This window comes from Pseudonaja textilis, chromosome Z (genome assembly GCF_049901715.1).
Source record: "Pseudonaja textilis isolate UNSWEBS1 chromosome Z, rPseTex1.2, whole genome shotgun sequence".
NCBI classification, from domain to species: Eukaryota; Metazoa; Chordata; class Lepidosauria; order Squamata; family Elapidae; genus Pseudonaja; species Pseudonaja textilis.
The window spans coordinates 45,258,046-45,265,593 of record NC_142008.1 but is presented as its reverse complement, the minus strand read 5'-3'; the positions used below and the strand labels follow the sequence as shown (position 1 = coordinate 45,265,593).

Here is a 7,548-nt window from a genome sequence, read left to right as displayed (position 1 = left end):
GACATCTAGAAAATACCAAATCTATAGCCTACATTAAGAACCTAAAAAACCCTGCAAGAATACAATTGCAAGCTGTATCTATATTGCTATCAAGAAAACTATATTAACAGACGAATAATGAACAAGAAATGATGAGAATTTAAGTTCAGCTTGGGAAAAAGTGATACTTTTTTCTAATTTGTACAAGATTTTCCTCCATTTCTTTTGTAATTGGGGAAAACAGCAGGATGGATAATCCAAGTAAACAAGAAATTTGCTAGTAAGGGAGGATTGTCTGGGAAATAAGATGCTGATCCACATAATCTGGTAGTTCACAAACCAACTCTTCAAAGTTGTACTCTACAATATAATCCCTATGCTCCTGATGATGATTACAGGTTCCCCATCCCTGTTTTAGAATGTCTGCCTAGCTCTATAGTTCTACTCCTAGACCTGTCTTTACTACATATATATGGAATGCTAGTTTTAATACTAGTTTTAAAACATTTGCTTTCTCATAGATTTACTTTAAATATATTTTTCTTCAAAATCAGAATTAATGTTATTTATTGACTGATTACCATTATAAAATAAAATCATATGCCATCTTTTAAAGAAAAGCCTTCCAAAGTCACATTACTTTTATGCAACATTAGATATTAATAAAAGCACAATGTTAAAACATTAAAACATTTTGTAATAGTATATGCTATAGTACTAGTATGTCATATTTAAGAACTATAAAGTATTTTCAGAGTTCTTTCAAAAGAAAGTAGTTTATAGGTTAAGAAGAAGATTATAAGTATAAGCACAGAACCATGGTCTGATTTTCCTGCCATTTTGATAAGATTTCATTGAAGATTTCATTTTCAGCAAGACCTCTAAGGATCAAAACAGGACCACAGGTATGCAGAACATCCATTAAATAATATGATCCTAGAATCTGGTGTAAATTCTAGAATTCAGGCCTTGACTATATGAAAGAAGAACATATGCTGTTTATTGTAGCTTTTTTTTTTTTTGCAATTTTGTGAAGTCATCTAGAGTCATCTGAAGTGACAGAGGTAGAAATTTAATAATCAAAATCAGTAATCACATAACATCTAAGAACATATGCTAACTGTCTGTCCATTCAATAGATCATGATCACTATATGCTACATGTACTTGGTGGGTTTTCTTTTTTTAATGATGCATTAAAATCATGGCAACCAGTGTCTTTTTTCAAAAGAAAAATAAAACTCTCTATTTTATATGTATAATGCTTATGCAGTACATTGTTAAGTCTGATGGAATAGAAATGCATTAGTCATTGGCAAGTACATCATTCTATTTGCACTTTTTATAGGGGAAGATGTTCCTTATTCTTGATGCAAAGGGGGCATATGTATTTTTTTCCTATCAGAAGTGAGACCCAAAAAACCACCCCCCTTCTAAAGAAAACAGAAAGTTTAGTGTAGGAGATGATTGCCCAGGTATTAATATCATTTAAAGAGATTGCCAATGTTTTGAACTGTGTTGAAGTTTTGAATTATGTTGAAAACAATTGAGGAACTGGGATGTTTCTGCCTATGCATTCAGGAGGAATTACATGTCTAAAAACCCCATTTCCATATTCATTGAGTGTAACCAGATCTGCTGACCCCAGAAATGGCACAACTAGGGCACTAACCCACCCTAAAGTTGAAGACATATTAATTATATGTTTGTTTTAAAATTGTTTTGATTGTACTTTTATTGCTTTCTACCTTGAAATTGTTGAGATTCTTTGATACAAAGATAGGGGGTACATAAATTAGAACTTCTAAGTAATAGATCATAATAGTGAATATTTTAACATGATTTTTTTTGCTGATAAAATTGTTCCCCTATGATTATTTAGAAGCAAATAAATATGACTTCAGTGACTTCAGACAAGTAAGAACATCCCTTCATTGCATTTTTTATTCCTTTCTTTCTCAATGGTGTGAATAGCAATTAGCAGCCTTGCAGGAAACGTAATTGTATACATATGAATGTGAGGGAAACTGGCTTGGGGTCACCTAGTGAATACTTTGTTGCTGTGGGTTGGCTCCTTTCTCAGTATTTTTCAACACCCTTAATTGGCCCTCAATGACTTATGTACTTTTGTATATTATATGTGGAAAATGTGATAATAAAGTGGGTAACATAGTGGGAATTGAGAGCCCATTGGGTGATTTTGGACCAATCAGTTTCTCAGCTTGAAATATTTCAGTGGTTCTTGTTGGGCTACATCAGTGCTCTTAAACTTTTTTTTCCTCAGAACCCCTTCCCAATTTCAAAGATTATTTCGTGGACTGTGAGAAGAATTTTGAAAAACACTGGGATAGATAATATTAAAGGAGAAACCCTCGTCACCAAATAAATCACATTGTGCTCTTACTGAAAATTCAAGATATATATTTAAAAACACTCTCCTAATCAGACTAAAGTTTATGTACAATAGTGCCACTTTTGTAAGTAGCCAAGTAATAACTAATTAGTTTTCAGGTTTGTACTTTGTACTCTAGTTGAGTACAACTTTGAATCAGAGAGAGAGGGGGGGGAGAGAGAGAGAGAGAGAGAGAGAGAAAAGAAAGAAAGAAAGAAAGAAAGAAAGAAAGAAAGAAAGAAAGAAAGAAAGAAAGAAAGAAAGAAAGAAAGAAAGAAAAGAGAAGAATTATAGTTATATAGACAAAGAAAATGTGATAGAATGGTTCTTAATATGGTAAAAAGTTGAGACAAGTAATTTGAAAGGAATGCATGAATTATTGCCCAATAAGAATATAGTCCCGTTCAGGCCTTTTGCTTTAAGGTTTAATGAACACATGACAACAGGAAAACAAGAAGTAGCATGCTACCTCCACTTAATCTGTTATCATAGCTGGTAAAGCTGGATGTTTGCAGTGAGATAACTTTTTCTATCCTAGTAGCTGCTGCCCAGATTGAGAATCATGGAGTTTCAGTTCCAAAGGAAACTTATTCAGACTTTCTGCTGTAGGATTTCACCTTCATCAGAAGACACTGAAGTTGGCAACATATATTGCAAGAGAAATTAGCGTATTTGTTCTTGTACTCTTCTGCTAGAGCAGAAGGCCTGAAAGAAATAGATTTCTTTTAAAATATATATTGAAATGTTCTGAATGAGTCCTATCCAAACGCTTTTAATCACCTTCTGTTTTTTGCAGCAATTGCTCTTGGCTTTCAGAGTCTTGCTATTTTTCTTCATCATTTTATGTATTTCTTTTTTACTCTTTACTTTTCTTAGGATGCATATACATCAGGTCATGCATGGCTGCATGTGGAAAAAGATGTCTGTTTGTTTACTGTTTGATAGCTGTGTCCTTCTTGGCTGACTGGGAGTGTGGCACATTGCCTGTAAGGTTGCCAGTTTTTCCTGACTGGGTCTCTGTACCTTCAATAGTGGATAGACAGGAATAACTTCATCCAGCAGAATTCTCATATCAAGCACTGCTGCACTGGGAAATAGTATTCAGGAAGACAACATGACTGTATTAGTCAAAATACACTGTAGTGCAAACAACAAAAAAGCTCCGGGCAGTTCCTCAAACGTATTATATCATAAATTGTTTGGTGGAATAGATTCTTAAGTACACCAAACCAAATGTTGGAGCAATCTAAGATGGGGGATGGGAGAAGACACTTTTAGTAAAATCGTGACACTGCATTTGCCAGGTACCCGTTAAAATAAAAAATAAAAACAAAACACAGTATGGAAGCATTATCCAAAAGAAATATCGACAATTTTATCAACAGCATTTTAAAAAGGACTCTTAGATGTGCCAGCCCTACTAACTTTAAATATTTAGGTTGCAAACTCTGCCCAGTTCAATACTTTAAAAAAATAATAAAGGAAACTCCTGGGGAGTTAGGTTGGCTGCACAACATCCTACACATCGTAAGATCTCTGCATTGGCATTTCAGCATTCATTCGAGGGATGTGCAAAAGCAGGCGCGGAAAGATGAGTAACACAAGTCAGCGGAACTGCAGAGCTCTCGCGCTGTTCTCTGCCCAAGAACCGGGCGTCCTGCTACTTTCTGTCACTCACTGGCTCATTCCCTGCCTCCCGCGCTTCCCTCCCACCCAGCCGGGTCATTTCAGGACACAGGCCGCTCGTCGCCGTGGGAAGCCCTGGAGTCTCCTTGGTGTCTCTCTTGGCTTCTGAGCCCGCGCTCGGCAGGTGAGTCCTGCTCCTTAGCCAATTCCTGTTTTAGGAGCCGCCGGTAGCTTCCCTCCCCTCCCTCCTTTCTGTCTTCCTGTACAGAGGGGGAGGCTTGCTTTGACTTTGGAGAACAAACAAGCACAACTCGAGCGGAAAAGGAAAAGATAGTTGGCTACTGGATGTGGGAGGGGGAAGCAGAAGGAGGAAGCTTCACAAAACGGAAACAGAGAAGGCCAGCAGATGGATAGAAATGGCGTTTAAACTAAACATATGCTACAGGAATTTCTTGAGCGATCTGAAGGATTTGTAGGAGGACGCATGGCCGCTTCTTGGGGGAAGAGGGAAGGACGATTTCCCCACCCCATCTCTTGCACGTGGGTCCTTAAGAGCCGACGCTTGCAGCGTCCACAAAAAGGCGGTGTTCGAGTATTTGTTACACATTTCAAAAAATAAAACAAAACCCCAAGCTGCTGAAGGCATAAAATAAAACAACTTGGCATATATAAACAGTGAGGCAACTTACTCGTGATGACTTCATAGTCTTGTCCTTTTTGTTGGCAACAACATAGAAATCATTTGTCGTTCGTAAGATTGTTTTTTCAACTTATCAATGTATTTATTTATTTAGAGAATTTATATGGCTGCCCACTCATTCTCAGTGATTCTGGGCGGCTTACAAAAATAAAAAATAAAAACCTAGTATTACATACAGTAAAAACAATAATCTCCCAGTGCCCTGGCCACAACAATCAATTAATCAAGCACTTGGTATGTTCCATCCTATCCTGCTTAATGGTCTGCTGCCTAAATATAAGCTAGTACTGAAACTGATTGATCCAGTGCAGTCAGCTAAGTGGACTGAGTTTGAAATTTATTCTTCTCAGTTCATTTCCTTAGAAATTGCACTGTTGTTTGTGGAGCTTCTTTCCCTCATGGAAATATTTTTAGAACTGCAACCTTTTTCATCAAATAAAATATCCCTCCCCCCTTCGAGGAATATTTCACTAAGGCTTTACACATCCTACTGATGCTTTTTTGGATAAAATCTGTTTGGTTCTTTTCACAAAATATGTTAAGCTGTGAATGTCTGAAATTGTCAGCATAAATTTGCTTATTATCTGAAAACTTTTAAAGATAATAAATGGTTATCTACTGTAATTCTTGTAAAGAGGCCATAATATAATGTGCAGAATTTTTTTTACTCCTCCCAGCATACATATTCATCAAATCTTTGTGATAATTGCTTTTGAATGGAATCTTTGGTCTCTTTTTAATGTACTTGGTTTCATTTAAATATTTTAATTAGTTCCCTGCCAGTTATTTCCACTGTCATTCATAGCAAGTGGCAAAAAACAGTGGTCTCTTTTTTTATTCCACATAAGGCATGTTCCACGTTGAATCCCACTGCGAATTTATGAAGTCATAGGCATATAGGCTTTCTTTCTTTCTTAGATACAATTCCATAAAGTTTTTGCTTTGATTTCTGTTTGGGTATAATAAAAATAATAAAAAATTGAAAATACTTAAAAGGTTTAAGCAATGAAGGTGTTCTTTGAGAATATAATATTGCTGTATATCAGGAAAAGTCCTTGATAATCTCTAAAATAAATTTTGAAAATATTCTTGACTTGAGCAGTTTTGAGAGTTCTGTTAAGGTTAAAAAATACTAGTAATTTTTGCTCATAACTAAATCTTAGAAATAAAATATTGTTTTAAAAACAAGACCTTTGAACAGTTAAATATGGTAATATATGAAAATAAAATTCTATTTTTAGTGAGAAATAATCTTAATTCCAGATCTAAAGCAAATCTTAAAAGTAAAATACTGTCTTATTTTTAAACTCTTTGGGATTTTGGGCATTTTTAAAACATATATCAAAAACTTATGTCAATGGATAAAAATAAAAGAATAATGAAAAATCTGTGAGAGTTATTTCAAGATCTTATCTGCTTGCATACTATATTCATTTTTCTGACCAGCAGTTTCTTTTCTATAACTTATTTTTACCTTCTTTCAAAGGAGTAGTATGTTTCATCAGCTAAGGAGTATCTAGTCTCTATTATCTAAATTTGTAAGAAAGTTACAAAGAAGCCAACAAGAGAAATGTGTCATACCATGCTGAATGTCCTACTGGTTGCTAAAATTTGTTTGTTTGTTTGTTTACCTACTTACTTATTTACTTACTTATTGCATTTCTAGGCCACCTATCTTTCTCAATTACACTGACTGCTAAAATCGCACGCACGCATGCATGCATGCATTCATAGATTGCACTTCTAAACTGCTCATTTTTGTCAATTAGTAGCTAGGATTAATATTGGCTATTTTGTTCTATATTCTTGAAAACACCCCCCACCTAGAATTGGTGATGGCAAAGGAGACAATCAGTTCTTCATGATTTATGCATTAATGGATTAAAGGGAAGATGTGCATCCTCTCCAATAGTAGTCTTCAGTATCTTTCATATGTTCAGGATATGGTTTACCTCCTGTTAGTTCCACATAGTTAGATGTTCCCTCTCCACCACATAAATTTCCTAAATAAACTGCTAACATTGGTTGTGATTTTGCTAATGGTAGTATACCAATGACAAGAACATTCATTTTTCCATTTATTTACACCAGTGAGTTTTTAATATAACTTGCCTTTTAAATTCTAGGTTGGTGCAGAAAATAATGCGTGATAGGAAGCCATTGTCCCTATATACTGTCAGTGAGAAAAAAGGAGGTGAAAACTTCTGCAATAATTATAATTTCTGTAAGACTAATGTCACAGTTATTCTTTTTAATTTATTTTTTATTCTTTTAAAGTAACAACAGAAAAATAATAAAACACAAAAAATTATAGTACAGATACATACATTCTTTAAAAATGGATAAAATTGCTTTTTAAAAAAATGAAAAATACAACAAAAAAAGAACAAAACTAAAGTGTTATATTGTTATAACAGCAAGAATTGTATATATACCTATCTAATTCCTAATACATTTGTATAACTGTCATTCATCCCAAACCTACTACAATTTGTGAAAATGAATTACATATTTCATTATACTTTCTATACAAAGTCTAATTCTAGGCCAGTGGTGGTTAACCTTTTCAGCACTAAGTGCCAAAATGCATGTGCATGTCAGAAACCAGAAGAACAGTTCCTGATCTTCTGGCTTCTGATGCACATGTGTATGTGAAGACCAGCTGGCTGACCGGTTTCTAACGTGCATGTGTCGCTGGCCAGCTGGTCTATACGCACCACCCAACTGGTCTTTGCATTCGCATGTGCATTAGAAACAGGAAGACCAGGTGGCCGGCATGCATGTGCATGCCAGAAGCTGCTCTTCCAGTTTTTGGCGCTCCCGCACACATGAAGACCAGCTGCCCTGTGTGC

The 7,548-nt window shown here is 35.2% G+C and overlaps 1 protein-coding gene across 6 annotated transcripts in view; it reads left to right on the top strand.

Moving 5' to 3' along the window:
* The first annotated feature begins 4,041 nt into the window (after positions 1–4,041).
* Positions 4,042–7,548, top strand: part of THRB (thyroid hormone receptor beta) — a 198,248-nt gene continuing 194,741 nt past the window's right edge. For 2 of the 6 annotated variants that reach the window (XM_087915600.1, XM_087915598.1), the window contains exon 1: positions 4,042–4,180. The gene's annotated coding sequence lies outside the window, so the exon portion shown is untranslated. The remainder of the gene's footprint in view (positions 4,181–7,548) is intronic. The other 4 variants (XM_087915610.1, XM_087915604.1, XM_087915603.1 and 1 more) reach the window with 3 other exon arrangements.